The following is an 18,430-nucleotide window of genomic DNA, read 5'->3' as shown; positions in this document are numbered from 1 at the left end:
TGTTTTTAAATGGTGGGGTTGGTACTCCTGGTGGCTCTGCAAGACAGCCAGAGAGCGAGAGAGAGCGTGTGCACCCATTTCAGACACCTCGGCCTACAGGAGACTTCTGAGTATGGGTTAATTGCTTCCTATTGTTGCTCATTTATTTGTCCCGAAACAAACTCATTTCAGGTGGCTTTTCCATGCTGTAGATTAAGTTGCAGCCACTTCCCTGAGAGATCCCTGCCTTGCGGCTAGTGGGCTTGAGGGTCAAACACTCAAGAGCTCCCTGTGCCCTCTCTTTTTGGCATGGCATAGAAAGCCAACTTGTCAGGTGCCCTGGTAGATGGGCAGCTAGTCCTGTTATCTCCAACAGCAAGAAAGAAAGAGTAAAAATGGAAGAGCAATAAAAGAAGGAATGAGAGGAGGAGGAGGAGATAGACAAAGAAGTTGTGAGACCATAACAGTAGCCCATTGTAATACATCATTATTATTGGGGATATCTCCAGTGGCTTTAACCAGCCCCTGATCTGTTGCATGTGCCCTGGAACCAGTTTTCAGTGCATCCATTTGAATGAATTTTGGTGAGGATGGACCCCGTGAATGGGTCGCAGTGGGGCAAATGCATTTCCAAGGTGGTATCCAGCATATTCACCCACAGATTTTTAAGGCCAGACTGGCCTCCTGAATGAACACAGCCTCTGTTGCTCCCTGAATTTCAGGGACTCGGCTTCCTAGCTCATGAGCGTGGTGTGATGTGTACGAGAAGGGCCTGGGGATGGGTATCAAAAGGCAAACCTGGACTGCAGCTCTAAACAGCAGTGCAGCCTAAAGAATCATTTGTAGTGGCACTCAGGGCGTGGCTGAGCCTGTGCAGAGTACAACCCCGTGTGGAACTGGTGAGTTGGCACTACTCAGCTGTTCCACAGCATCACTGCTATGTACGTTTGCACTAGTGTGAGAGCCAGCAGGAGTATGTGTGCGCAAGCAGGGGAATCATACCTCTAGCGCGTAGTGTAGATATGACCTTGGTGTCTTAGCTGATCTGTAAAGTGGAGATGACAGTATTCAGGGATGTTGGAGGATAAGATACTAAAAGGTGTGAGGGTTCAGACCCTGTGGTAATAGGGGCCATATAAGTACCTTAGGCCTTGCCTTCATTGATAAAATGGGTGATCTTTTTACAACAGGGTAACTAACACACATGAGCTATCCCAAGGTCAAAACCACAGGGGAAGACCAAGCCCTCTCGTTTCATCTGTAGGAAATCAGCCCTGTATCCCCTCTCTCTCTCCTTCCATGTTGCTTTCAGTCCCTCTTTTCCTCTTGTTTCCTGTCCAGAGGTCCTGTCTGTACCTCTTGTGCCTGTGTTTATAAAGCAGAAGGGATTGGTTCTGGATAACCTATGTCATCAGGAATGTAAGGAGTCATCTCAAACATGCTGATATTGTCCCTAAAGCTGATATAAGAGGTTTCTGCTATTCAGATATTAAGTATTGGACTTCAAAAATATGAATGATGAAAAAAATGATGAATGATATCTAGTTAACTGGAAGATCAAGGTAGTAAACTAACAATAGAAGGACCCTGTTCTGTGACCTAAGGGGGGAGAGAGAGAGATGATATCTATTTTATTTCTAAGGCACAAATGCGCACAGGCCTTGATTCAGCAAAGCACTCAAGCCTGTTCTTACCTTTAAGCATGTGCTTAAGTCCCATTGCTGAGTATTTTGCTGAATTAGGGTGACCAGATGTCCCTATTTTATAGGGACAGTCCCAATATTTGGGGCTTTTTCTTATATAGGCTCCTATTTACCCCCACCCCCATCCCGATTTTTCACTCTTGCTGTCTGGTTACCCTATGCTGAATTAATATGGTTGAATTTAAGAATGTGCTTAAAGTCTTTGACTCAGGGACACCGTATATATCAATACATAAGAGTTTCTTACTTACTATAGCTTGGGTAAATGTAATAGCTTTTAGGACCAGGAGGATCCATTATAATGACCTATATAACACAGGCTTAAGAACTTTATCCAGTATTTGCTGCAGCAAGCCCATCATGTCTAACTGAGCTAGATTTACCAGCTAGTTAATGCACAGAGTAGCTTATGGCTGATTTTCCAACTGGCATTCTAACTTGCCCCCTACCCTTCTCAAACTAATTAGGATTGAGCTGCTCTGTTCTCAGTCTCCTAAATCTCACACACCCACTTTAAGGCTCCTCTGCATTGCCAGAGTGGTATAAAGGGGCCTTAGTGTAAAGGAGACCCAGACCCATTGCTGTCGAAAGTCTCTTAGAGCTGAAGATGATTTGGTCCATTGAGAGGTGAGGTCAAGGTCGCGGAGATCAAAGGGGCTGGTGCAGAAAGGGAAACCGTGCACAGTGTGTAGCTCTAGCCAAACAGTTGTGTCGATACTGTGCTCTACTTGTTAATAAGTCTATCACCGTTATAGGTCCCGCCCTGTTGAGCCATGGTGGCAGGCAGGCAGAGAGCAGCTGACAGTCTGCAATGGTGGAAGGCTGGCTTTGGCCATCTCATTTGATGAGTCCGTTTGGACTCCAGAGTGTTAAAAGTCTCTGGGCGTAGTGTCCGTGGTATTTCTCACCACCCCTGCAGCTGTTCTCCATTGCTAGAGTTACATGTGGAGGCAATCCTCCTCAGCGTGCATGCAGAGACTTGGCATGTGTAAGTGCAAGATAAAAATTGGAGAACTGGAGCTCAGGAGATCTCTATCTACGTGCAGAAAATCGCACTTGACATGCTGATATGGCCCTCATGGCCCCAGTTCTGAGCACCCCACAGTCATAAATGGAGTTTATCCTTACAACAGCCCGTGGAGGGAGAAGTTTTATCTCTGCTTTAGAGAAAAATAAACCAAGGCAGAGAGAGATCAAAGGATTTGCCCAAGATCAAATAGCAGATCTGTGGCAGAGCGGGGATTAGAATTTAGATTTTATGGGTCTTAATCCCCTGGACACCCACGTGGGAAAAAGTGCAACTGGGGACTTTAGTTATCCTGTCCCAAAAGGGGGGAAAATGCTTCTTGCTAATCTCCGCAATCACTAGCCAGTATCCATCCTTCAAGGGACAGGAAAGAGCAGTAGCTCTGTAGCATAGAATTTCCCATATAATTGTTAGTTGTTATTGTTATACTGATATTCTTATCATGTAGAAAATGAGAGACCTTCAGTTTCCAGGGATGTTGGGCTGGCACCTTTCACCAGCGCTAAATTCGTTTACAAGAAAAAGATGTAAAAATAATCCCGTTAAATTAAATTACCCTCCGCGATTTCATCAGGCTCGGCTGGTGTCCTGGCTGCACCTGATGTGAATTACGCCAAATCCAAAAGCAGTGTCTTTTGTGGTACTCGGATGGAAAGTGCTCCCTGATCACTCCGTGGCTGCAATTTCTAAAGGATTTACTTAGTTAAAGGTTATAATCTTTAACAGCTGCCTGATTTATTCAACTCATTTTCCACCCTTCATTAGAGATGCTGACATGGATCTCAGAAGAGGAGTGTAATCTTCCTCCTTCTGGTGCCATTTCTTTGAGGATTAAGCCTTTTTTTCATAAAGGCAAAGTCTGTGATGGAGACCTCAGCATGGAGCTCCAGTGCTTCCCAGCATACAGCACTGGTACAGTCGAGACTATCAGCAAGGAGCTGAAAGCATATTTGCCATCAATCTGTTTAGGCCCATTCTCCAGGTTACAATTGCTGGACAAGTCTGATGATCTTCATGTTGCATAATTGGGCAGCTCTAACATCAGCTTCCTGGCTAGGGAGTCTGATTCTTTAGGAAGTTCAGTAGGCATCACCCCATAACTGATCAGTATTTCCCCTACTTTCTCACTTTTGCAGATCAGCAGCACTTAGAGGCTTTTAGAGCTATTCCCCACCCACCTCCTAGTAATGTAAAACATGCCATTAGGTCCGTCCTTTCTTGATATAGATCTGATGCTTATCTGGCACTGGTCCAGACTTCCTGCAGGCACGTGTCCGGGGCCATTATCAGCATCAGATAGTCAAAACTGGCTTGGGGCCAAAAAAAGACTTTCCTGCATGGAGGGCCTCTCTTGGCTAGACTCAAATCTTGGGCAGAGCTGCCTCTGGAGAGCACACGTTGTGGCAAGAAGGCTATGACAGTTAGCAAAGCCTGCAGTCAGCCAAAGGAAACCGTTCAAGTGCCCCAGTCTCACACACAAGTTGGAGAGGGACTTGAGACAAGTTCCCAGATTTGATCTACTGTGGGCTTTGGGAGTTTGAAATTCTGATTCAGATCTTGCTTTTGCAGTGTGAGGTCAGCTCTACTGAAAAGCAAACTGCATGCAAGGTAACTTGTCAGTATCTGAACTCTGTTGGGACACACTGGGGCATTTCCATGTGACAACACTGGCGGAAAGAGACACTTAATTCGTGCCTTCTGTCAGAATGGGGGCAATTCTCCCTTCTTCCTGGTGCTTCACTGTTCTCTGCTCTGACAAGCTCAAGCTGAGAACTAATCACCATGGCCACAACTCTGCCACTGCAAAGTTCCTTTGGACATCCATGGGAGACTAGACAGAGGAGGGACTTCAGGATTTCGCCACCTGTGAGTAGAAGGCGCTTTCCTGTTGATCATCGTCCATCCTTCACCCTTTTGGCCTATGGGAGGTAGTGTGGCTCAGTGCGTAGGATGCTGGATTGGTACTTGGTTCTTCCTCTGACCTGCTGGGCGACCTGAGGCAGCCCCACCACTTTTCTATGCCTCAGTTTTTAAAATGGGGCTTATGACGCCTGCCGCTTTTGTAAAGCGCTTTAAGAGCTATGGATGCAAGTGCTATGTCTGAGCTAGGCAGGTCCTGTCTGCTAATTGCTGTGCCATTCCAATCTGGAGTTGAACGTACTCTCACTCTTTTGCTCTAAAGGACTAATAGCAGCTTAAAACAACAGAAGCAGGTGTCAGGCAGGGATTCTGTTCCAGATGTTGTTGGTTGGTTTATTGAGCAAACCATCCACTCTGCATTGTAAGTGGATGGGGACTAAATTTGATGCTGATCCATTGAATCTTTGTGGACCCCAGAAAGGTCTGCCACCAGGCTCCTCGCCAGTCCATCCCGTACAAGATTTTTAGCCTGGCTTCAATCAAGCAGGCCCCAACTGTGCCATGAGCTTCCTCAAACCTGCTCAAAGTTTGAGGCTGCATGTACCCAGTGTCCTCCAATGACTCGCACCTCTTGCCCACTCAACAGATAACATAAAACTGCCCCTTTCGCGCCAGCTGGGGTGCCCAGGACCTAGCTCCTCCCACTGGATGGAGCAAGAGAGTTCCACCTCCCTTAAAGACACATCACCCTTACTAAGTGGAAAAAAATTGTCCCCAATTTGTTCTTCACTCTTTACCTTCTGAAGAGCTGGAGACTTAATTTCAGCTGCTTTGTCTGCAAAAGTGGTTACAATTTAAAAAAAAGATGGAGCCAGCACACTAATTCAGTGGTCAGCTGACAGGAGTCCTGCAATAAACAGTGACCACAGCAGAATAAACTAAGGGGCATCAAGCGAATCAGCTGTCTTCAATCATCCAAGCGGGAAAGGAGTTGACCACGTCACTTGGTATCATCCTCCGGTGCAGGCTGCCATTTTTGTTTTGGCTTTGCCGACCCCACATGACGGCCTGTATTTTATGTCTCTGATGCTAGGCATGACTCGCTAAGAGCCCCAAAACATCCTGCGCAGCTTGGTTGCACTCGGGAGCAGCATTTCACTCCACATGTTACGAATTAGGCCCATTAATTCAATCTACGTCTGTTTGTTTTTGTCTCTTGGCCAAAAAACAAAACAAAACAAAACAGGAACCCAGGCTCAACGAGTTGATCTGAAGCCACATCTCAATCAGAACTAAATCCTCTGACCAAAAAGAAACACCAGGAGGCCTTTTAACATTGCTTAGGAAGGTTTCTCTCCCTCAAAATACATTTAATACACTTCTCTTCCCCACCCTCAATTCCTTTTATTTCCATTTAGAATGAAGAAAAACAAGCAAAAATCCCATTCAGTCCCAGACCCAGGATAAGAATCTAATTTTGAAAAGTATTTCATATGCACAGATCAAGCCATCTTCCTTCCATTGACTTAAACGGGGATACATAAGGAATGAATTGGGAGCGAAAAATTAGTGGATTTGCACAGAAAGCAACATCTGACTTCCTCCCGGGCACCAACCGCACGGCGTATTAAATCACTTAGCAAAGTTTATTGCTCATGATTTGCATTACACTGATGGCCCAAAAGCCTAAAGATCTGCTTATCCACATAGTACACAACAATACTACACTATGGATAGGAAAGGTCAGTTTCCACAGCCATGCTGGGGGTCGGTATTTAGAGACAATAGCTTTGCAATGCAGACCCCCTGGGAGCTCCCTTCACAGAGCTGACCTTTCCTTGACTGCTGACCTGGGCTGGCTACCAGTTAGGTCAAAGGCACCAGAACCTAACGGCCTTATGTGCCTGTGCAAAAGGAGTGAGGATGGAGCCCTGCCATCATGCCCTAGTGTAAGTGGAGAAATTGCCCACAACTACCCCCCTGCAATTTCCCTGGGAGAAGACCAAAGCCATGGGAGGAAAATTGTTTGAAACATTCTGAACAGCTCTAGTCACTACTAGATTCCCAGGGTTTAGTGCTGACGACCACAAACGAATGCATCGAAGGGACCGCCCTGGGCCGAAGGGGAGCATATTACATCAGGGCAAATTCAGAGCCATTCTGAGGGTAGAAGAGGAGGTGCACTCCTCCAGAATGCTCTGGGATAAATGCAGCTGGGGAAAAGCATGCATCATGATTCTCCTATAATGTTCAACAGACAGCAGAAGTCCTCTGTCTGCTTGATGCTATGGCTACTTCTATTAAGTCCTCTCCCCTCTACCTAACACCACTTACCTGCACCTCCGGCTGTCTGACACCAGGGATATCTACACCTCCTTCTACCTGACTCTTTCCCTCACCCCTCGGTTGTACTAGTCCCTCTCCCTGTCTGCCACTAGTACAGACTTTGTAAATGATCCCTGACAGCTGGGAGAGTTTCAGGGAATTCCTGGGCTGGCGTTCTCAGAGGGACTCCTGCGAGTCCACCTCCAGGAGACCATTGGGATGTCCCTAAAACCATGCATTCAGCGCAGCACTGAACACCTCCATAAAGTTCAGAGAAAAAAGGTGGGGGGGGGGGCGAGGGGAAGCGGGTTGTATTAGTACAGCAATAATTCCTGTTTGGTGGCTCCATCGAAGTGACTGGGCCTTTTAGTAAATGACTTCCCTCTAAAAGCAAAACACGGCCCAATGTGATTTATAAGGTGCTATTGTGCTTTTATTAATGGCAAGTGTTTGAAAGCAACCTGCTGTTGGCACATCTTGGCCCTGCTGCTGGCACGTGTAGAGGTGCTAACAGAGCGAACGGGAATTAAAACCCAGAAACATTCATTTAAAGGTGGGCAGCAGGGAAACATTTATAAGTGCCTTATAGCCAGTTCCCAGTCTGAACAGTGAACAAAGCCACAAGGTGACCTTGGTAAGGAATAAGAGGTTCTACAGTTCCTTTTTGATAAGAAGATTATATTTGCACAACTCCTTTCATCCTGAAAGGTTAGTAACCGTGATTGCTAGTTAGATAGGAGTCACTTATTCCAGCCTGCTCTAGGCTGCTACACAGAGCTGCTTAGCAGCGCCACACAAGTAGCGAGGAACAATACTGCATGCAGTCGTAACAGGGACGGAGATTTAGGCTAGGTAAAATGTAGTAATTACCCCAACTGAACTGGGCCATGCCTACATCTCTGTTCTTGTCTATTGCTCCACTTATGTCCTGGCTGTGCCACAAGCTTCCTGTGTGACCTTGGGCAAATCACATAGCCTCTCTGTGACTCAGTTTCCCGTCTGTAAAATGGAGATAATAGCATTTCTGTACGTCACAGAGGTGTTGTGAGGGGAAATACGCTAAAGATTGAGTGGCGTTCAGATACTGTGGTAACTGAGGGTCAACTCAATACCATAGTTTTATGGTTCCATTCACTGTACTACCTAAGCACCTCCTGGACATGAATCAATCATTCGCTCAACACCCCTGTGTGGGAGGGGAGTGTCACTGCTCACAATTCATCTGTCCTGGAAATCTGGGCCGGAGTCAGGAACTGAATCCAGGTCTCGTGAATCCCGCTCCAGTGCTTTCACCGCTAGGCTGTCATTCTTTGGGAGCTTTTTGCATGTTCATCAGGTAGTTGAAGCCCAGATTTCTGATGCCCGTGAAAAGAGGCATCTCCAGTGGCCCGGCACGGCCCTGAGGCATTGGTTCAGGAGCGGCCCGCAAGGGAAAGTGCCTCCGATGCTACTTGCCGCTGTACGCTGGGGTTTTACTGCAGCTTCCCCCTCTGAGCACTGCCCCAGCCTCGCCCTGCCATGCAGCGAGGCAAGGCTACCCCCTTGCATCTTGAATTCGTTCCCTCCCCTCTCAGAGCGAACGTTCCTCTGCACTCTATAAATAGTGCTCTCGGCCTGAGTGCAGAGGAGATCAGGAGGCCCAATGCTGTCAGGTCAGTGACTAATGCCTGGGGCACTTCGTCACCCAGGGTGGCCAGCAGAGAGCTTGGAAACTGCCCACTCAGAGGAAATGGCCTTGCAGTTACAAGCTGACCCATCCCTAAAATGTGAAGCCTTCCTGGAATAGCCTCTCCCAGTCCACGGGGCCATCAAGAGACCCGGAGCACTGGGCACGGCTGAGGGAAACCCCAGAACTGCAGACAGCTGAGTCAGACACGCTGAACAAATACCTTTTCCTTTGTCTTATGGTTCTTGGTATTAAAACAGTTCCTAAGAACCATCATTTCCCCTCAAATTGAATATCGCCCATGAACACCATGGGCTTTCCAAGCTTCGCTACATCCCTGTGACTGTCATATAGCAGTTACTGCCAAATTGCCATGACAAACCGGAGGGGTTCCCCCCAGCGAGTGGCTGGAGCAACTTGGCTCTGTTTGGACAGACTTGTCCCCTTGCTACAGCCTAACGTCATTAGCTGACTGGGGACTCTGTCCAGAAGGCACTGGGTTTGCCATAACTCTCTGCAAGGGGAAGTCAGCACGACTGAGCCAGTGGATCAAGCACTGAGCTGGGACTCAGGAGATCTGGATCCCTAGCTCAGCCCCAAGATCTGTTGCTGACCTTGTGCAAGTCACTTCACCTCTCTGTGCTTCTGCTTCCCCTCCAACCCATTAGGTTGTTTGTCAGCAGCACAGGGCCTGTCCCTTACTCTGTGTCTGTGCAGCGCCTAGAATCATGATCTCAGTTGAGCCCTTGAGGAGCTACCATCAGACCAACAGTAATAAACAGTCCTCCTTTGTTGGAGCAATTAGCTCTCCTCCCTCTGTAGGGTGATGTGGCATCTCCATTTCAATAGACTGTCCATCTCATGCTGGCCCATGTCCATTGGGAAGTGGGAGAGGTTCCATATCTCTTCCTGAACCTTGCTTCCCCTTAAAGAGAAGCCATCCTTTGAGAGAGGTGCAACAACAACCCAGCATCGAGTTTCACTGTTGTGCAGAGTACTCCCAACTATTTTAAGCTGCTCTTTTCTAAATGGTGTGGATATGTACATCAGCTGCCTCACTGGAGCAAGGCTTGCCTGGGGATGGCTCCTGGGTGATTATAGTTAACCCAGCCAAAGGCTGAGGTGATGGTGGGTAAAGGACGCTGAGTTGAAGTGATCTCCTGCTTCCTTTCTCCTAGATGCTGGGGGCTATTTTGGAGGGGTAGACATATTGAGAGGAGGGACGTAAGGACTGGCTGTGGTTAAAAACGGATTTATCTGAGCAATGTGGCCAAGGTGTATCAGTACTTGTCTCCTGGGGACCTGGTGATAGTATCTCCCAGATGCAGACAAAAACAGACTGAACCACGTTGTTAGGGAGACCCTACGAATAGGAAAGAAAACAGCTCCGTGTCAGAAACCCAGAAGCTGATGTCCCTTAAACCCAGTCTGACCACAGGGAAATCTACAGATTTACATTAGTGCAGGTACTCCAGTGTAAATCTGGAGTAACTGTCAAATTCAGTGTGGTCGTATGGGATTTTTCTCACTGGGATAACAGATCTGAAGAAAGTCAGAGAGCCATAAGGCTCAATCCTGCAAAGTGTGCTGAGCATTCTGAACTCTCAATAATTTTAGTTTTCAGGGGCAGATCCTCAGCTGGTATCCATCACCAGAACTCCACTGTAGTCAAAGGAGCTCTGTGAATCACAACTGCTGCAGCTCTGGCCTTCAGCATTCAGGACCTTACCCAAGTGATCCTTTTGGGGGAAAAGTTCTAATTTGGGTGCCTACAGCTAGACACCCAAATCCATAGGCATAAATATGGATTTAGGTGGCTACCTGACCATATTGGTCTTAACACATCTCATAAGAATGGCCATACCGGGACAGAGCAATGATCCATCTCGCTCAATATCCTGTCTTCCAACAGTGGCCAGTGCCAGGTGCTTCAGAGGGAATGAACAGAACATGGCAATTATTGAGTGATCCATCCCATTGTCCAGTCCCAGCTTCTAGCAGTCAGAGGTTTAGGGACACCAGAGCATGTGGCTGCCTCCCTGACCATCATGGCTAATGGCCACTGATGGATCACCCCTATCACAAAACTAACCCTTTGTTGGAATGTTACGTACTTCTTTTTCAAACTCTGTATTTTGGGGTTGAGATAAAGCACTTGGTTGAGATTTTGCCTGTCCGTAAGAACTTCTTTCCTTTGCCACTAGTTTGGCTCTCTGTTTTTTTTAATGTTGTTTGTTCTTCGGCCATGTCCTGTTCCTGAACAGTTTGTTTGATATGGCTGTTCCATATCACGTACGTCATTTATGTCATGCCCTTTAATAGTCTATTTCTCAGATACATTAAGCAATTGTGCAGCTTTCCCTAGGCGATATTCCCAGACAAGGCACTGAGCAAACAAACTTGGAGTTGACCAAACATAGACTCTAATCACTTTACTTTGAGCTGGGGTTTCAAATAGTGGTGGTTGTTTCCTTTAGTCTTTCGCCTGGAGATGGTTTCTTTGCATCCACATAGATTCCTCCCGCCCCCCGCCCCAGGGGCATTTGATGAGATGCAGTGGTGCTATCTAGTCCCCAGTGAACAAGGGGTTAACTTGAACTCAGTTCCCCACCTCTCCTCACATGGGCACTCAGAGGAGGAGGTATGGAATAAGAGTAAAGTTCACCCCAGTGCAGAGGGTTAGCACAAAGCTCATTGTGCTTAAGTGAGACTTAAGTGGCACATAGATCTTGTGCAAAAGTGGGATTTAAATTGTGCGGGTCCTCTGAATTTCACTCTAAAGCAATGATGACAGAGTGAGAGATGCCCACACTACCAAACCAGCATCTACCAGACTCGATTATTACACATTTGGTTTGCTGATATCTTAGAAATCCAGCAATCGTAACGGGACAGGATCAATATCTCCGTCTCCCTTATTCCCAACTTCTCCAGCAGCAGGAGACATTTATGCCATGTACACGTTCCAGCTAGCTCCTCAGGTGGTGTAAATGAGCATAGCTCCATTCCAATCACTGGATCGCAGCCCATGTGCACTAGCTGAGGATCTGGCCATGTGATCTTGATAAAGCTGTTTGTAACTGAATCCCTTGCAATATTGTGACCTAGTTGAACAGAATTTTTTTTCTTCTTTTGTGGAAAGAAGAACAAACTATCAATCACTTTTCCATAGATAATTTAGATGCGGGAGTGGTAGCAATTTCTTGTGCAAAAGATGTTCACCCCCAAACTTTTTGGTGTGCCCTCAAAATTTGCCAAGCAACTGCAATATGATAATCAAGCTGTCGTTTCCTTTGTTTGGGATAAAATTAAAGGACAAACTGTCCTTGCTGAGAGCTGGATGTGACAGTCGTTGTCTCTGTGCAGACCTGTCCTGCTACAGGGAAGGAATTGGGGCTTATCTCATGTTGGTGTTGATATGACTTAAGGAGCAGGAACTGACTCATCAAGGGTGTGCTGGGAATCGTTCCGCGAGCAAGCAACGGAAGGCATATCTAATGTTTTCTAAGCACCTAGCAACATTGCTAATGAGCCAAACTGCTCTCACTGGCACCCCTGTGAATCTGGAGTTGCATTCAGGAAGAACTCACAGGTGATGTGCAAAGTGGTATAACTTCGCGTCCCTTTGAGTATGACTCCTTCAGACCTCTGTATACCTAGACTCCCTCAAGCATTGGTCAATAAGATGGTCCAGAGGAGCCTCAAGGAGGTGTAAACAAGGGTCAGTTAAAGTATTGTGCAGGCTATTCTAATGTACACCTTCCTTTTCAGCAACGAAAGCAACCATCTTCTAGCCCCAAAGCATGGGAATTCCTCCAGATTAGATTCAGTTACATTCAGTGGGCCAGATTCACAGCTAACTTATTGCAGTCCATGGGAATTACACCAATGTAAATGAATAGGTAACTCTGTGTGAGTCTAAGTTGAGAAGGAGTAATTGGTGTAACATAAGCACTGAGTGGGCCTGATGAAGATGCAGCTTATAGCAACCTGCATTGAACATCAGAGAAGGAGCACAGGTTGCAGGAGGAATACGTTTGGAAGAGGCACCATGAAGTCAGTTTGCGTGCACATGGTTGGAATGTTAGCTGCAGTTGCAGCATCCCTGTAAGTAGTTATTTTAATGGTTAGTTGAAGTAATCTCATGCCATTACCCAGCACACAATGCATGAAACAGAGTGGAAACGGTCCGTCTAGTGAGACTCAGTGAGCAAGAATGAGACCAACAAAGCATCATCCAGAAACAGAGCAAACAGGCAGCATGGAGAGATGGAGACCATAGGCAATGCTAAATTTCTCTCCTAAAAACCTTGCACAAGCATGGAAGCAAGAACCGAGTCTTTATAGGAAGCTGACCATGGGGCAAAAGATGAGAAAATGAAGATACAGTTTAAAAAAAAAGCTTTCTCATTGGGGAAAAGGAGAAGAAGTGAGAGAGACACTGTTGCCAGAAATAATGCCCAAAACATGAACCGCTAATAAGTGTGTTTGAGTACTATGACCCTAGGCAGAGAGACTGTCGAAAGAGTAGTGTTTTTGTTTTTTTACTGGAAACCAAAAACAGAAGAGGGAATGGATACTAACATTTACAGAACTGAGAGCTCTGGCACCCACATGTAATTCTGAAGACATGAAGATTCCTTGACGGCAGGGCATGCGGGTGACGTGACTCAAGCTTACAAGAGGGATTGTGGAGAGAAACGGCTCTAACCCTAGAGAAATACCCTTGTTATTTGCAGGCGTCTGAACCAGAGACAGGATCAAAACAATGACAGCAGAACGAGAACACAGGCTCTCGCTAAAAGAAGCAGGATGGAGGCAGACCGACTGGGATTGCAGACATCCGTGTATATACTAGGGAGAGCAGCAAAAATGGCAGAAGTTAAGTGCCTGGGCTATGGGCAGTGGTGCAAGGAGTGTGGGGAACAGGAACCATTTTATGTCCCAATGCTACAGCTGCCCCCAGGAAGAAAAATGCAACGGTACATGCAGCGATGGAGGAAAGAGAGAATGATGTCTGCAATATGATTTTAGCACATCCAAAGACTCTCAATGCGCTGCAGGAGGAGGCTGCTAGCCATTCAACTGCCATATTTGGATCAACGACAAAGTTTATTCCAGCTAGATTGTGGAGCCAGCTGCAGTGTAATCCTAGCAACAGCGATAAGCAGCAATGTTCGAGTGGAGAAATGTGACCAAGTGTTAGTGATGTACAATAAAACCATTGTTAGGCCAATTAACAAAATGCAGGATGTCGATAAGAGATATTATCACTTAGCAAATATGTTCGCCCACAAACGTACCACCCGCTGCTGGGCAGCAAAAGCCATAGATTTAATCACAGAGCAATACCAAAATATCCTCCATGTGAGAGAAGAGGGAGAACAGTCACCCGGGGTCCTGTCCAGCATTGTAACAGAATATAAGGACCTACTTCCAGAGATGGACACCTAGAGGGCAAACTGAAGTTGTGGGGGGGGAACCTCATGTGCAGCCCAGAAGGCTACCAAAATACAGCATTCCATTAGCCCTGGTAGAGTCGCTGAAGAAGGAACTGGCAAGCCTGACAAGAAAAGACATTGATATGTTTGTTGAAACTAGCACAGAAGGGATCCCCGGCCTGTAGGGGTAAGAGAACCATCAGGTCAGCTGAGGAGCTGCATTTGACCCAAAACCACTGAACAGAGCACTGAAACAAGTCACTCCACATTGCCAGTGTTGAAAGTTCTTCTATCCAGAGCCAAAGTTTTTCACTGTTCTGTGGCGTCAAGGGGTTCTGGCACATTGAGCCAGTCCGTCACTTGACAACCTTTTCCACATCTTTTTGGCAGGTCCCGGGGGATACGAATGTCCATCACATCAGCCTGGCTTCAGAAGTGCTCCACTGTAAACTCTGTTTTAACTGTTAGAAAGCGCTAACTTCTTGAATCTCTACTGTCAGATTGTCTGACCCGCCCCTCACACAACTGTGGACACATAAATTGATTGTTTTTAACCTTTTTTTTTTTTAAACATCAGTATATCTGAAATTATATTTAAAAACAAATTTCATTCTGCCAGCCTCCATGTAGGTAAGCCAAGCTTGTTGTCTGATACATGCTAGCTCCTTACCATAAACTTTAGGCTCTTTAGGGTGTACCTTGACCAGTTAACATGTGTGAAGACTACACCCGTATGGAATAAAAGTCCAACCCTAGTAGGGTTAGGCTGAGTGTATGGCCAGTTTCTGCTCCCAAGTAGGCAGAATGCACGGACCCATACCCCCAAAGAATCAGATGGAACTGTTAAATACCACTTTATTTCAGGTTTGCTATCAATGCACAAACAGCAAAGACTGATGTACAGTATACATGGTATACACAAAGCAGCCAGTACAATAGGCATTTCTGTCCTTCTGCCATACATTTTGCAAAAGAACCACAAAAAAACAAAACAAACCCAACCCCCCACCCCTGCCCCCCACGACTGACAATTCTTGATGGTGTTGGGAACCAATTCTTTCAGTGGAAAGACACAAAGGGCAGCCCCTCAGGACCAGCTGCACAACTGGAAGCGGTAGGGGTTCAGCTGTGCTAGACACAGAAACCCCACCAATAAATGTCATGTATATTCCTAAGGATGTGGAGGGGGTGGACTCTGAGACAGGGAAAGAGGTAAAGTAGAAGTGTTACATACAGACATTGTATAATCTAGGGCCTGGTCCAGTATGGCCTAGTGCAGTGCCACTCAAAGTGGTGGTCCGCGGACCGGTGCCGGTCCAACAGCCATCGGCTGCTGGTCTGCGCGCACATTGGGGAAAAAAAATTGCCGGTCCCCCCCCACATCACATAGCTTGAGAAGCACTGGGCTAGTGCAGAACTCTTTGACTACCCTGATAACTGCTTGCCCAATGGGATTTAGTTTCCTTTCTCCTGATCCTCTCTCACTAAAACATATTGTTTCTCTTCTGTAACCAGTAACCAACCAGTCCAAGTTCTCTCTCCCCTATGCCGATACTAATGTTATATCATGAGAGATTATGGGAATGCTGAGCATTGACACTATCTTATCAATGCTCATTGATCACTCACCACTGGGAAGAAAAGTGCAGTGAACACTGAAGAGCTGATTTGTCCTGGAGACGGGGCATGGTTTGATTCTGTTAACTATGGCCTTTAAAGAGGACAAGGTGCAGTGCTGAACCACAGCTGGAGTTAGGTAACAACAAACCCCATCATCCATTCTGCACAGCATCTGTGAAGGATGGTGGGGAGAGAGAGTTGGTGTAGCTTTATCAAAGTCAATAGCATAATTAAGGCAACAGAGCTATACTGATTTACACCAGAGGAGGATCCAGCCCAGAGGCCCTAAATCTATCCATCAGAAAGGGGTTTTGCCATCGAAGAACCATCTATAATCCCAGTGCTATAGTTCCTTGATCTGAAATCCAGCATTAGGTGTGGTTAATGCCCTTTGTAATCAAAAATCAGAATTCTGTTGAATTTCCAGTTGGGGTTATTTTGAAGCCCAGAGATCTATGGGCCCAGTCCCGTCCCATGCAAGTCTATGCCAAAATTCCTACTTGCTTCAGTGGGACAAGGGAGAATCATCTTCCCCATAGGGTGGAGAAGCTGCCCCAGAAGACATTCCCGAACTACTGTTGCTGGCATCACAACATCAGAGGGAATCCTCTTGATAATATAGGGCTTTGGGGCTGGAGAATGATCCATGGGCAAAGCTTGGACAGAACATCCAACAGATGCAGATGCTCAGTGCAGCACTTTGCATGTAAGACAGGCATCCAAATCTCTTGTTTGAGCTGTTCTGTTATGGGCCCACACTTGAGAGGTGGGCTCCTGAAGGCAAGCTCACTCTGGAAGAGTGTCCTATCAAAGTATATTCAGTGGGCTGGCTGGAAGGGAGCATGTGGGTAAGACAGGCTATGATGGAGCCACGAGGAGCCCAATAGAAGGGCAGGAATGGACAATTAGCCCATTGCCAAGCAACATCTGCATATGAGTTGCTCATGCACTTTAGAGTGCTGGGGGGGGAGAGGGGGGGTTACAGCTAGCTGCCGTTCTCTGACAGTGGAAGGCAGTTGGTCTTCGGTTCAGTGCCTGAGTTGCAACCCAGCCAAGGGCCAATAATAAAAAATACTTTCCCCTGCTCTGATATCTTCCATGCTAAGATCTCAAAGAGCTTTGCAAAAAATGAGCAAGTATCATGATCCCCATTGAACAGGTGGGGAAATCGGGCCACGGGGGCCCCAATTCAGCAAGGCATATGCTTCACTTTAAGCCTGTGAGTTGTCCCCTTGATACCAGGGGGAACACTTGCAGACTTAGGGTCTGTCTACACTGCAATCGCAGGGTGTGATTATAGTTTGAGTTGACCTACCCAAGGTACCTTCAATCTATCTAATCTGGGTCCTGGAGAAATGAAACTGCTGGCTTGTGCTTCAGCAAAGGTTGTCCAAACCTTCCTGGGCCCCTTCTGAGGCTAGCCTGGGCTGAAGCATGCATGACTGCAACGTCTCTGCTCAGGGACCTGAGCTAGCTAGATTAAAGCTAGCTCAAGTATGTCTGCACAAGACGCAATCACGCTCCTCAGTTACAGGATAGACACACCCATAAACGTAGGGATGGGCTTAAGCAGGGTACGTGGCATATATCTGAAGGCCAGAAAGGCCCATACAAACATCTGCTGGAAGGAGAGTTAGTCCCCGTTTCTTTTATATTTCAGCACCGAAGATCTCTGTGTTTTTGAGGGCTTGTCTACACTACCCGCCAGATTGGTGGGCAGCGATCAATCCAGCGGGGGTCGATTTATCGCGTCTAGTATAGACATGATAAATCAACTCCCATCAACTCCAGTACTCCACCAGAACCAGGAGTGCAAGCGGAGTTGATTGGAGAGCGTCAGCTGTTGACTTACCGCAGTTAAGATACCGCGGTAAGTCGATCTAAGTACGTCGACTTCAGCTACGCTATTCGTGATCGACCCCGCGCGATAGTGTAGACAAGCCCTAAGAAATAACCCTGAACAAAGACGTTAGGAGAAGAGGATAGTGCGAGTACTGGGCACGGAGTGACAGTTAGTGACATACACGGAGCACCATTTTGAGAAAAGACTCAGTATTTGCCACCCAGGGCAGTCACGCATACAATGCTCTTGGCAGCGTGTCTCATTCTTCCACCAGGAAGCACTGTGGTGGGGCACGATTGTGCAGTACCTCCTAGAATTATGGCCATATTCTCACATACACTGAGATCCCTTTAAGCTTCAGCCGCGTAAAGGGGTCATGGGAATGCAACTTATGCTCGTTTTAAGGCACCTTTACACTATTAGCACAGCAAAAAGGGACCTAAGTGTAAAATGGTATCTGGCCAAAAGAGGTTTCTTTAAAATACATACTCACGCTGTATTAGGGGTACACTGCCCCTTCACACACCCTTCTCAAAGCACCATATAAAGAGGCATAGTCTTCTGAGAGGATCCAATGGAAATGACAAAATTACCCCAGGTCTGCAGGGTTTGCGTAAACCACGAGGAAGGAGAATAAAAATACGGATATTAAGCACCATAAGAATCTACGTTGTTCGGTCCATACACATGAAAAGCAAAAGCCGCCGATCAGTGGCCGGCGTACAGCCCTGCATGACAACGCTGCTGCACAGGTCTGGAGAGCAGCAACACATCGGCTGCGGAGTCATTGCTAGCAAGCCCTGAAGGCATCGGTTCGTAATAGACCCCAGCACTTTATTGCACCGGTCGTTAAGCAGTATAGTTTGTCGTCCTTGCAATGGTAATTCCTTTTGATCCCATCTAGCACTAGTGTTTCAGGGGTTGAGGCGTGACCCTTTGAAGCCTTGAGGGAGGCTGGCCATGGCG

Source organism: Eretmochelys imbricata, chromosome 22 (genome assembly GCF_965152235.1).
Source record: "Eretmochelys imbricata isolate rEreImb1 chromosome 22, rEreImb1.hap1, whole genome shotgun sequence".
Lineage (NCBI taxonomy): Eukaryota > Metazoa > Chordata > Testudines > Cheloniidae > Eretmochelys > Eretmochelys imbricata.
The sequence above is the reverse complement of the archived record's forward strand: the minus strand, read 5'-3'. Positions refer to the sequence as shown.